Below are 13,692 nucleotides of genomic sequence, written 5' to 3'. Positions count from 1 at the left end.
CTGAGGTGCCTGCTTTTTTCCCTGTGTCATCTCCACTGCCTCCTGGATAACAGTCTCGGGTTTGTCTGTGTTTTTTTTTTTTTTTTTTTGAGACGGAGTCTCGCTCTGTTGCCCAGGCTGGAGTGCAGTGGCGCAATCTCAGCTCACTGCAAGCTCCGCCTCCCGGGTTCACGCCATTCTCCTGCCTCAGCCTCCCGAGTAGCTGGGACTACAGGCGCCCGCCACCTCGCCCGGCTAATTTTTTCTATTTTTAGTAGAGACGGGGTTTCACCATGGTCTCGATCTCCTGACCTTGTGATCCGCCCGCCTCGGCCTCCCAAAGTGCTGGGATTACAGGCGTGAGCCACCGCGCCCGGCCTCGGGTTTGTCTGACTTCTGTGGGGAGCTGCTATCCCCAGACAGAGTGGGCCACCTAAAGTGGGTGGGACGTGTCTCCCCTCTAGGCTGGAGTCCCACTCCATGCAAGCACAGGTGTCCCAGATGAGCCCCCAGGTTGTGAGAAACAAACTCAACCCTTCAAACCTAAAGAATGGACTTAGAGACACAGGGAGCAGCAGAAGTGAGACTTTTAATGACAGTCTTGCAAGATTGAGGGTCTGGTGGACAGGCACACTCAGCATGGTTACTACAAGCAATTTATCCCCTAGTGTGCAGGTCCTTCCCCGATTCCTCATAAGGTGAGTACTATGGGGTCACAATCTTCCCAGATGTTGCCTATTGGTCATGGGGTAGGGGCTTTTACGTAGACTTTTTTAGGGTCACCTCACTGCATTCTGTTGCAGCCCACAATGCATTGCAGTTATAGTTAGCTCAGGGGCTTTTTAAATATTTGACCTATGACCTAGGTAGGCAAGCTGATAAGAATAGATAAAGCGAGCTATTTTGGAGGCTAATAAACTTTTTATTCTAGACTAAACTTCTTTGGTTCGGGTGAGGGCAAAGAAGGGGCCACAGCAAGCAGGCGCTGGCTATCAAAGCAGAGGCCTTATGTAGTGTGTTCTTCAGTAGTTTGCAGATCCAAGCCTATTCAAGGCACTTTGTCTTGGAAATGGACCACCACATACATTATTTCCTTCAATACATATTAGGACAGCTAAATTAAAATACAGTGGTAACACCAAATACTGGTGAGGAGGCAGAGAAGCTGGACCTCTCATGCATTGCTAGTGGGAATGTAAAATCGCACAGACACTTTGGAAAATTATTTGGCCATGTCTTATCAAATGAAGCATACAAATACCATACAACCCAGCAGTCACACTCTGAGGCATTTATCTCATAGAAATCAAAATTTATATTCACACCAAAATCTGTACACAGATATTCAGAGTGCTTTTATTCATAATTGTAACAACCTAGAAATAACCCCAAAATGTTCAACTTTGGTATATCCATACAATGAAATACTACTCACCAGTGAAAAAGGAACAATCTATGATACCAACAATCTGGGTAGATCTCAAAGGCAATTGTGTTCAGTAAAAAAATCACAGGGGCATTACTCTCAGTGGAAAAAGCCCACCTTAAGAGGTTATATACTGTGTGATTTCTACAACATTCTCAAAATGAAAAACCAACAGAGATGGAAAACAGATTGTAGTTTCCAGGAGCTGGGGACTGGGAGTTTGGGTGCAAATATAAAGGGGTATCATAGCCTGGGAAACATGGTGAAACTCCATCTCTACAAAAAAAAAAAAAAAAAAAAAAAAAGAAACAGTATTCTCCTAGCAGAAGAAACAAAACAATTAGTTATGTGATTTATTGATAGATGAGATACATATTAGTCTCCAATATCCCAGTGCCATTGTATTAGTCGGGGTTCTCTAGAGGGACAGAATGAATAGGATAGATGCTCACATAAAAGCGAGTTTATTAAGGAGTACTGACTCACACCATCGCAAGGTGAGGCCCCACAATAGGCCATCTGCAAGTTGAGGAGCAAGGAAGCCAGTCCAAGTCCCAAAGCTAAAGAATTTGGAGTCTGATATTCGAGGGCAGGAAGCATCCAGCATGGGGGAAAGATGGAGGCCAGAAGACTAAACCAGTCTAGTCTTTCCATGTTCTCCCGCCTGCTTTTATTCTGGCCACACGGCAGCTGATTACACGGCGCCCACCCAGGTCAAGGCTGGGTCTGCCTCTCCCGGTTCACTGACTCAAATGTTAATCTCCTTCGGTAACACCCTCACAGACACACCCAGGATCAATATTTTCCATCCTTCAATCCAATCAAGTTGGCACTCAACTATTACAGCCACCCAATAAAAATAAAATTTGAGATATATATGTTATTTAAACCTTTTCCCTAACCACATACCAAGAAAAGAGAAACAGGTGAAATTAATTTGAATAATATATTTCCTTAACCCAGTGTATCCTAAGTATTATCAATTTATATTAACATATTTACACTTTTTTTTTTTTTTTTTGAGACGGAGTCTGGCTCTGTTGCCCAGGCTGGAGTGCAGTGGCCAGATCTCAGTTCACTGCAAGCTCCGCCTCCCGGGTTCACGCCATTCTCCTGCCTCAGCCTCCCGAGTAGCTGGGACTACAGGCGCCGCCACCTCGCCCGGCTAGTTTTTTGTATTTTTTTTTAGTAGAGACGGGGTTTCTCCGTGTTATTAGCCAGGATGGTCTTGATCTCCTGACCTCGTGATCCGCCCGTCTCGGCCTCTCAAAGTGCTGGGATTACAGGCTTGAGCTACCGCGCCCGGCCCTATATTTACACATATTAACATACATTCAACATTTAAAATCATTAATGAGCTATTTCATATTCCTTCACTTTTACCAAGCCTGGGAAGTTCAGTGTGTGTTTTACAGCACATCTCAATGGGGCACTAAAGTTTCAATGAGAACAGTTGAACCTTACTTAGATTTTAGACCATTACATTTGAAAGAGTTCCACGCACAGATCTAAGTTGTTCCAAACCTACTTAAGAATTTTCCAATAACTGAATCAGGCTTCAGTTTTTAAGTTCACATTTAAATAAGTTAAATAAAATTTAAAATTTAGTTCCTCAGTCTCACAGGCCACATTTCAAGCGCTCTAAAGCACCCTGTGGCCAGCAGTGGCTACAGACCACACAGTTTTCTACTGTCCCTTACAAGCAATTGAAAGAGATTTGCAAGTGTTACAGGAAAGGGGTCCCGAACTCCAAGAGAGGGTTCTTGGATCTCCTGCAAGAAAGAATTCAGGGCAAGTCCCTAAAGTGAAACCACGGTTTTTAAGAAAGTGGAGAAATAAAAGAACTGCTACTCCATAGACAGAGCAGCCCTGAGGGCTGCTGGTTGCCCATTTTTACAGCTATTTCTTGATTATATGCTAAACAAGGGTTGGATTATACATGCCTCCCCTTTTTAGACCATATAGGGTAACTTCCTGACGTTGCCATGGCGTCTGTAAACAGTCACCGCACTGGTGGGAGTGTAGTAGTAAGGACCACCAGAGGTCACTCTCATCACTATCTTGGTTTTGGTGGGTTTTAGCTGGCTTCTTTACTACAACCTGTTTTATGAGCAAGGTCATGATCTGTATCTTGTGCCAGCCTCCTATCTCATCCTGTGACTTGGAATGCTTTAACCACCTGGGAACGCAGCCCAGCAGGTCTCAGCCTCATTTTACCCAGTCCCTGTTCAAGATGGAGTTACCCTGGTTCACACGCCTCTGACACAAGAGCAGCTTTGACTGGGAAACAAGCAGCAAATGATTTGAATTTGTCACTCAATCCCTAAAGGCACCACTCCACTGTAAATTTAGTTTTACCTAAATTTATTCGTTAAAACATTTAGTTAAATTCTGAGTATCCGCTGTGAAGGAGGCCTTGTCTCTCTGGGCCATCCATTCAAGGGGGCCAGGACAGTCAGTGAGAAATCAGATCATTCCAGAGGTATATGCTGGGAAGAAAGCAAAGCAGGCGCTGCAGAAGACGACTCGGGCTGGGGTTCAGGCCATACCGTTCCTCCGAGACGACATTTGAGGGGAGGCCTGAAAAACAAGGAATCAGCAATGTGAGTTTCAGGTGACAGCATTCCCAGCAGACAGAGCCGGGTCCAGGAACAGGAAGCCCGAGGCCTGCATAACCCCAGTGAGGGCAAGAGAGAGCAGTAGAAGGCTGGGCGAGAGGGGCTGCAGGTGCCCAACGGGGCACCAAGTCTCTATGCAGTTTGGATTTTGTTCCAAGTTCAATGAAAAGGTATAGGAAGGTTTTAAGCTGGCGCTATTATTAGATTTATATCGTAAAAAGATCCTCTGGCTGCTGGACAGGAAAAGCCGAGAGGCTACCGTGTCAGTTTAAGTGAGAGAGAATGGGTCAGGGAGATAGGAGGGGAGAAAGAAAGAGGCACGTGGACTTGAGATATATTTGGAGGTAGAGCCCCCCTGGGCTTGCAGGTGGTTTGCACGTGGCAGTTGGGAAAGTATTGACCTGCAGATGCTGGACTCAAAGCCCCTGGATAGGTGGTGGTGTTATTTACAGAGTTAGAGAACACTATGTATGTGTGGGATGGGCAGCAGGTGTGGGGAGGGTGACTCAATAATTTCATTTGGGGCATGAGTAGAGATGCCCCTCAGAGATCCAAATGGAGGTATTTACTAAGCCATGGGATTTGAGTCTGGAGCTCAGAGGTCAGGTCTAGACACATAAATTTAGAAATCACCAGCATGTAAGTAGTGTTTGGAGGTGTGGGATTAAATGACATTGCTTAGGAAGAAATACAGAGAATGGAGGATTGAGGACCCAGTCCTGGGGTCTTTAAACATTTGGGGGTCCAGCAAGAGAGTTGATGTGTCATGGAAGCCAGGACAGAGTGTTTCAAAAAGGAGCTAATGGTCAACTTGTTGCATGTTCCAGCAAGATAAAACCAGATAAGAATAGAGAATTGACCATTTGGTTTGGCAGATCTGAAGGACTATGATGAATTTCCCTGGCTATCCCTGGGAGTGCTGGGGGCTGATGTCCAGTTGGAAAGGGTTGAGGAGGGCCTGGGAGACAATGGCTGCAGACAATTCTTTGAAAGGGCAGAGGAGAGATGGGCAGGAGCTAGAATGGAGTATGATGAGAGCGTGTGCTTATTTTAAGGTAGAGAACCACTGTAAGTGGTTGCAGCAGATTTGCCTGGTGAGGGGACTAATCCATTCAGTAGGGCAGAGAAATTACTGATTTCTGAGCATCTTGCTTATTGGACATTTAAATCTCTTTCTAGTAAATTGCCTGTCAATATCCTTTGCTCCTGTTGTTCATCTCTCTCTTCTTGATTTGTAGAAGTTCTTTTTATATGCTGAATAAGAATGCTCTACAGTCACACCCTTCATTCAACCTTTTGGTCAATGGCAGGCTGCATATACAATAGTGGTCCCATGAGCTGATAATACTATTAATATATTTTGACTGTACCTTTCCTATGTTCAGGTATGTTAAATATGCAAATACTTACCGTTATGTCACAATTGCCTGCAGTGTTCTGTATGGGAGCATGCTGTACAGGTTTGTAGCCTAGGAGAAACAAGCTCCACCACCTAGCCTCGGTGTGTGACACGGCTGTACCATCCAAGTTCGTGGGGACACACTCCAAGATGCTGAAACGAGGAAATAGCCTAATGGTGCATTTCTTAGAACGTATCCCTGCTGTTAAGCGAGGCATTACTGTATGTGTTAAATGAATTGCAAACAATTTCCCTTGTTCTGTAGCTTGTCTTTTGCTTTGAAAGAAGTTATGTTATTAAATAATAACAATTGAAAGACATTATTATATTATTACTTATAACATAGGCAAGTTTGGACATTTCTATGGCTGTGCTTTATGTGTGAAATCCTCCACCCCTCTAAGGTCATAAAGATGTTCTGCTATGTTTTCTTCTAAATCTTTTTCCATTTTGCTTTCACACTGAAGTCTAATCCATGTGGAACAGATTTTTGAGTGTGTTTGAGCTCTAATTGTTCCTCTGTCCTTGCCCACTACTCCTTGGAGTCAGGCTGGAGCGAAGCAGCGGGAAGGCACATCCAAGTAAACAGGAGCAACTCTGGGTTTGTGGCCCTGGTTATTCTCTATGGAGTGACACACCCTTGCCAGCACACCGAACCTGCAGTAAGTGTGGATCAAAGTCACAGGCTGAGGGCTGCTGCACATTGGAGAATGAAGAGGAAACAGCCATCCTACAGGGATGAACTCCCCATGGCCAGAGGTCAGAATGCTGCAGCCACGGCAGCCTGTGTAGAGGACAGTGCCAGGTGAAGCAGTACCCCAGGGGCACTGGGTCCAAGGAGCAGGGCACAGGAGCCCAACAGGCACTGGGGACACTCTCAACAGCTGGCCTGCACTCAGTGGTGCCAGTTTTTGACAACAAAGCCCCTAGCAGCCATTACCACTGCAATTTAGTCTTCATGAAAATGCAAAACAAACAAACAAAAAATCTAATAGCAATACCTAGTATCAGAAAGAATCGGGAACTGGGATTTTGGTGAATTGCTGTTGGCAGTGTAAATTCATAAAGGCACTTGGGAGAACAATTAGTACCCTGCATCTTCCTGGTCTAGAGATCCTTCCACACCCAAAAGCTCACCTGACCCTCACAATGACCTTTACCTGGACAGGAAAATTATTGTCTTCCTTTAATAAATGAGGAAACTAAGGCAGGGCAGGGAGGAAACCCTCCTCCAGCAGAAGAACCCCCTGTGCAATGTTGTTTGCAATATTCTTTTCAACCCAGCCTTCAGAAACAGGGAAAAGAAAAAGAAGGCGGTCACAACAAGAAACTGAACTGTCCCAGTAGTCACCCACTGGCTCTGCACTGGGGCTGAAGCTGTGCTGTTTTCTTGTTTCCATCCCTGCTTCTGGCTGCTCCCTAAAACACTTGGTTAGCCAAGCTTATAGAGTCAGCGCTAAAGTTTGGAAGAGCCAGGGAGGGCTGTGGAAGGTTTTAGGCGCCACAGGAAAAAGGGAGACAATCAAGCGTTTGTCTGCTGGGCAGACCCCACACTGTGACACCAGTGATTTGATCTCTTTGGCTCCCCACGCCCTGGTGCTTCTGCATGGCGGGGACTGCTCTGAATTCACTGTCTTATGCTGTGAGGTATAAGTGGTTTTAAGGCGACATCCACTTCCTCTTATAATGAGACGGGTGGATTATTTTATTCTAGGTCATGAAGATTCCTATCAGGGTAAATGCTTTTGTTTTTAGAATGGTCTTAAGGAATAAATACAATAATGGCAATTTCAGGAAGGGTGAGGAAGATGTAAATCCCTTGAGTCACACAAGGTACCAGGGCCTGGTCCAGCCGGGAGCGGGTCAGTGGGCCCTGCCTCGAGGCTGGGCACTCGGCTGGTGGAGGACAGCATGTGTGGGGGGTGGGAGGGCACCAGCACCGCTCCCAGGAAGATTGGCAGAAGCCATTTTAATAACAGCAGTGACTCACTAGGGACTTTCCTCTATGGTAGCCACATGAGGAAGTTAAGGAATTGGTTGAAAACATTTTCAAGGACTGTATGGTTGCTAAATTAAAGGTCAAGATGTCAGGAAACCACCTGCGGGTCATCCTCCCCCAGCAGCTCCTCCGGCGGCTTGCTCTTTCTTTAGGGGGCAGGGACCAGCGGGCAGCCTGTTTGCTTTTCCTTCCTTCAACACCCTCGCCCATCCATCCCTCCCCACTCCACAGTCGGTCTCCCGCAGACAGGCCTGCCCTTGCTTCTGAGTAGAGCTGCGGACTTTTCCTTTTTTTTTTAAATGGGTAATCACTTTTGCTAATTTAAAGTGATTTTGCTAATCACTTTTTTAACAAGACAAAAGCAAGACACAGGATGATTAGTAAGATTCTAGAATCTTCATGTTCTTTATATTCAAGATCCCTGGTCCATGGTGCTTTCTCCCTTTCTGAAGGGAGCTATCAACTGATTTGAAGCTCAGTCTTCCGTTTCAATTTCATGCCATTCAGGAACTAGGCATTAAGGACTTAATATGGGCTGGGCACTGTCCTACTTCCTACGTTCGAGGGATATAGTAATGATGGAGAGACAGACAGAGATCCGTCTGTGACACTGCTGAGCAGAACACGGAGCATCAGCCAGAAGTATTTAATATTTTCAGAGCAGTCTCCTCTACCTGCTTAAGGGGCTCACCAAGCGCTCCCCTCCAGAGCAGAGAGGGAGCAGCTGGAAAGACAACTCTTGGTTTCCACACTTAAAGCCCCCAGAAGCAAATCTCTGGCATGTTTCTAATCACAAGAGTATACGAATAGGGGGATGCAGTCTCAGGCACGCCTCTCTACTGTCAGGATTTTTTTTAAAATCAATCTCTTTCATGATTAGAAATAAGAGTAACATTTACTTGTCTGGTTTTTAAATTGTTTCATTTGGAGGTGACAGGAAATCCTGTGAGGGTAAATGCTTTTCTTTCTAGAACGTTCTTAAGGAATAAATACAATAATGGCAATTTCAGGAAGGGTGAGGAAGATATAAATCCCTTGAGTCACACCAGGTACCAGGGCCTGGTCCAGCCAGGAGCGGGTCAGTGGCTGGGCACCAGGCTGGAGGAGGAGAGCATGGCAGGGCCACCATCACCCCTCCCAGAAGATCGGCAGAAGCCATTTTAATAACTCGCTAGGGACTCACTAGGGACTTTCCTCTATGGTACCCCACATGGGGAAATTAAGGAATCAGTTGAAAACATTTTCAAGGCTAGACACCTGGATCCTCCCGGGCCTGCCTGCAGGGGACGGAAGCTCCTGTCTTAACATGGGAAACAGCTTTGGAAAGCGAAGTGAACAGCACCGGGGAAGCCAGGGCACAGAGGCACCCAGGGGGTGGCTGGGGCCTCCCCACCTCGGGCGAGAGAGGTGGAACCCAGTAAGAACCAGTGTGCTATTTCCCGGAGCCGGACGGCTTCACAACAGAAATGTGTTGTCTTGCAGCCCCGCAGGCTGGAAGGCCCAGACGGAGGTGTCAGCAGTGCTGGTTCCTGCTGGGGCTGTGAGAGAAGGATCTGCTCCAGGCCTCTCCATGGCTTCTCGTGATTTGCCCTTGGGGTTCCTTGGCTTGTAGAAGCACTACCCCCATCTCTGCCTCCATCTTCACATGGTTGTCTTCCCCCATGTCTGTGTTCAAATGTCCCCTACCCCTTTTGTTTGTTTGTTTGTTTGTTTTTGAGACGGAGTTTTGTTCTTGTGGCCCAGGCTGGAGTGCAATGGCCTGATCTCGGCTCACCGCAACCTCCGCCTCCCGGGTTCAAGCGATTCTCCTGCCCCAGCCTTCGGAGTAGCTGGGATTACAGGCATGTGCCAGCACACCAGGCTAATTTTTTTTGTTGTAGAGATGGGTTTTTCTATGCTGGTCAGGCTGGTCTCAAACTCGTGACCTCAGGTGATCCACCCACCTCAGCCTCCAAAGTGCTAGGATTACAGGCATGACGAATGTCCCCTTTATATAAGGACACCAGTCATATGGGATTGGGGGCCCACCCTACTTCAGTGTGACCTCATGTCAACTATTTATATCTACAGTGACCGTATTTCCAAACAAGGCCACATTCTTAGTTCTGGGGGTTAGAACTTCAACACATGAATTTGGGGGGACACAATTCAACCTAGATCAGAGGGAGTGGACTCTGGGACAGGGCAGGGAGCAGCCTTCCAGGCAGAGGTAGCCCTAGTGTCAAGGACGTGCTCTGGACAGCCCTGGGCAGTGACATAACAAGAAGTCCAAAGACAGGCAGTCGGCCCTGGCTGTAAGGACATCACCCAGCCAAGGGTCTGATCTGGGACTTTGCTTGCTGGGAGCATTTTCCCAGGTGTGGTCTGAAAACCTCAAATGGCAGAAGCCAATTTGGAAGGTTCACAGAACAAACTCTATTTTGATATCTATTTGTTTAAATGAGTAGGGAGAAAATGTAACTAGCACCACAAACTAATGTTTTATTAATGAGAGGATATGAATGAAGTAGCTAAGTTTTAAAAAGGTGAACCAGTTTTAAGAAAAAAATATCAATCCTATGTAGATATAAAAGTCCACATAGGGCCAGGAGCCGTAGCTCACACCTGTAATCCCAGTGCTTTGGGCTTTGGGAGGCCAAGGCAGGAGGATCTCTTGAGCCCAGGAGGTCAAGGGTGCAGTGAGCCATGACTGTACCACTGTACTCCAGCCTGGGTGACAGAGTGAGATCTTGTCTCAAAAACAAAAACAGAAACAAAAACAAAAAAACAACAACCCACATGCAGATGGTATCTGAATGACAAGTTTTGGAAACTGTTCTTGCATCCATTTTTAAGCAGATTTGCCCTCTCAAAAGATGGATCTGCCAGTGTAGTGGATGTGGATAGGAATCGAGAAGGGGCCAAGGGGAAAACAGCAAGGCTTGGAGGCCCACGTTGAGTCCTGAAGGTGTCATCACAGTGGGCTCCCTGACCTCCATTCTCACAGCCAAGCTGCAAGTCTGACCCGGGTCCCCCCACTCCTCCACCCCAAGTCATCACTCCCTCCCTTAAATGGCACAACAAAACCCCTCATTGGTTCCCAAACTTTTTGAAATTAAAAAGCCACTCCTTAGCATGGCATGCTTAGTATGGAACATCAGCTGGGGCTTGCCTTCCTCTCCAACTCCACGTCCCTCAGGGCGCACTGCTCCTGGTGTAATAACGACACTCGAGACGCCCATCAATGACTGTCACACGTATGGACACTGTATCACTGTGCCATTCACACAACAGAGCCCTGCCCCATTTCCACAATTGCTCACACAATACAATCCTTTTCCGGAAAAAAAAAAAAAAAAAAATTCCAATCTAAAGGCAATCTTAATATGTTTTGAGTTTTCCTAAGTTGGCTTGTGTATGCCTAAGTTGGCTTGTGTATGGTTGCTTCATCAGATGAAAAAGATGTTATGACTCTACTCTTTTCTTCTCTTTGGAGCTTTTTAAAAATGAGAGTCCCAAAGGAAATCTGAGATTGGTAATGATTATGTTACAGGAAAGGGGTCCCAATCCAGACCCCAGGAGAGGGAGGGTTCTCGGATCTCACTCAAGAAAGAATTGAGAGTGAGGCCACAGAGTAAAGTGAAAGTAAGTTTATTAGCAAAGCAAAGGAATAAAACAATGACTCCTCCTTAGAGCAGCCCTGAGCGCCTTGGTTGCCTATTTTTATGATTATTTCTTGATGATATGCTAAACAAGGGGTGGATTATTCATGCCTCCCCTTTTTAGACCATATAGGGTAACTTCCTGATGTTGCCATGGCATTTGTAAACTGTCAAGGTGCTGGTGGGAGTGTAGCAGTGAGGATGATCAGAGGTCACTCTTGTGGCCATCTTGGTTTTGGTGGGTTTTAGCTGTCTTCTTTACTGCAACCTGTTTTATGAGCAACGTCTTCATGACCTGTATCTTGTGCTGACCTCTTAACTCATCCTGTGACTTAGAATGCCTCAATCTTCTGGGAACGCATCCCAGTAGGTCTCAGCCTCATTTTACCCAGCCCCGTTTAAGATGAAGTTGTTCTAGTTCAAATGCATCTGACAATTATAAGAGTTGGGAAAACCTGGGCGACCAACCATTTAGACCACTGGCATTGGGAATAGTCAGTAGACACCATCCTATCCACAATCCTCCTGCCACAGTTACAAGATCTGTCTTGGGGATTCATCACCATGTATATGTGTCAGTCTACTCCAGTACAGCTACATAAATATGTATACAGTCGAAATAATCCTTTAAAAAAACCCAGTCATCTGAAGCCAGGAAAGACGTACACTAAGTATCCCATCACTACAACCTATTTTATCTTCCTAGCCTTTAAGACTCGATGCAAAATAAATTCCAAAGTTAAAAAAAATCTAACAGTGGGTTGGAACCTAGGTCTGGATAGTATTCTAAGCTCTGCTGCAGGCATGCAGTTTGCCCTCGGGCAAATTCCTTGACCTACCACTGGCTCTGTTTCACCATTCCCAGAATGCAGCCTAGCCAGTAATCCCTCCCTTTCATTATATGGAGGACAAGATACACTCACGTCCCTTTGCAGAATGGGACGCCTCTTCCTAAGAAAGATTGAAATCATTATCAGGGGGATATATTTTAAAGAGATTAGATTAAAATAAACACGGCATGTGAAAAGAAAAATGATTAAGTTCTAGAGTAAACAGAACCTGAAATGAGTTCATAGTCTATTCTCACCCTTTTGGTCCAAACAAAAAAGTATTGCTCGATTCTTTTTTCCAGCCTCACTAACAGATTACAAACTCCTTGAGAGAAGATAGATTCTGTGTGTCATACTTTCCATTCATTAGCAAATTGCTCACTGAACTGAAATATTTGCTACTTCCTCACTGGAGTGCCTCTCAATGTGTTTCATTCAGCATTGTACTCAACAAATGTTTGCTGTATGAAGCAATGTCTGTGTTGAGTAGTTACACCACTAGTTAACAATTTCCCTTTGTTAAATATTAGGTTTCTATTTTTTGTTTTACTAACCAATGCTGCAATATGCCTTCTCGTGCATCGGTGTTTCCCTATACATCTAATTGCCTTGTTAAAGTTCAAGTTCTGTGACGTAGAATTTTGCAAAAAGGAAGGAAATTTACACAGCGGAAAACTATATATACAAATGCAACAAAATACACGATTTTAAAACACCGCATATTTAGAAGGAAAGGAAATATTCATAAACATTGCGGTTATTCCTCAATAATGAAATCACTGATGCTTTCACAATCAGAATAAAATTACATATGTAAAAAAGTCCATGATACTGTCATTCGAAACAGGGAATTTAGTATGCCCTTACAGTTACACAGTTCTCAACAAGAAGCCTTTTATTTTTTGCTCTGTCTGGTCTTCTGGCTCATCTCTTAAAGCTGCAATAGTGCTCGCCCACTGCACTTGGTTCCGAGGAAGACGTCCCTCAGACAAAACCGAGGAATCTGTCCTGCTCTGTAAGGAACTAGGACTTGTTGATTCTCAGATTTTAATGCGAAGCCCTGCTCTCCGTAAATTTTAACTGAACTTCACTGCGCTCTACCGGGCCTCCGGGAGACCCGTGGCTCCCAACTGCTCTGGGCGCGGGCCCGCCGAGCCTCAACCTGCGCCCCCGGCAGCCGGGACTCCCCGCCCGGACCGGCTCCCACGCTGGAGACACCACGGTCCGCACCCGGGGCGCAGCCGAGACCCACAGCGCGGGCGGCCACCAGCCCCGCTCAGACCAATGCCTGGCCGCTCTACACCCCCGAGCCCCCACACAGCCAGCCCAGTGACCTCAGAGCCTCGGAAGCCGCCGTAAGCAGCGGCCCAGCCAGGCCCCGCCCCCTGTACCAGAGCTCCAAGCGTTGATTCTAGACAGGCCCCGCCCCCGGCCGCCCCAGGCGTGGACCCAAGCCAGGCCCCGCCCCCTGTCTGGCTACTCCAGGCCCCGCCGCTCCAGGCCCCGCCCCCTGGCCGGACGCTCCAGCCGTCCTCTGGCCCAACCCCCCGCCCGGCTACTTCCAGGCCTCCTCTGCTCCAGGTCCCGCCCCCTACCCGGCTACTCCAGGCATCCTCTGGGCTAGACCCCGCCCCCTACCAGCCGCTTCAGACGTCCGCAGCTCCAGGCCCCGCCCTCCGCCCGGCTGCTCCAGGCGTCCTCCGGCCCAAGTACCGCCTCCTACCCGGCCGCTCCAGAGGTCCGCGGCTCCAGGCCCCGCCCCCTGCCCGGCTGCACAAGGCGTCCTCTGGCCAGGCCCCG

General features: G+C 46.9%; 1 long non-coding RNA gene across 1 annotated transcript; it reads right to left on the bottom strand.

The window, feature by feature from the left end:
* Positions 1 to 1,696: 1,696 nt before the first annotated feature.
* LOC140711433 (uncharacterized) lies at positions 1,697 to 13,665 on the bottom strand. Its single transcript, XR_012092629.1, has 3 exons — positions 13,531 to 13,665; positions 5,434 to 5,575; positions 1,697 to 3,985 (listed from the first exon to the last, which is right to left on the bottom strand). It is a non-coding gene; the product is annotated as an uncharacterized lncRNA (long non-coding RNA).
* Between the last annotated feature and the right edge of the window lie 27 nt (positions 13,666 to 13,692).

Source organism: Chlorocebus sabaeus, chromosome 3 (genome assembly GCF_047675955.1).
Source record: "Chlorocebus sabaeus isolate Y175 chromosome 3, mChlSab1.0.hap1, whole genome shotgun sequence".
In the NCBI taxonomy this organism is placed as follows: Eukaryota; Metazoa; Chordata; class Mammalia; order Primates; family Cercopithecidae; genus Chlorocebus; species Chlorocebus sabaeus.
The sequence above is the reverse complement of the archived record's forward strand: the minus strand, read 5'-3'. Positions and strand labels throughout refer to the sequence as shown.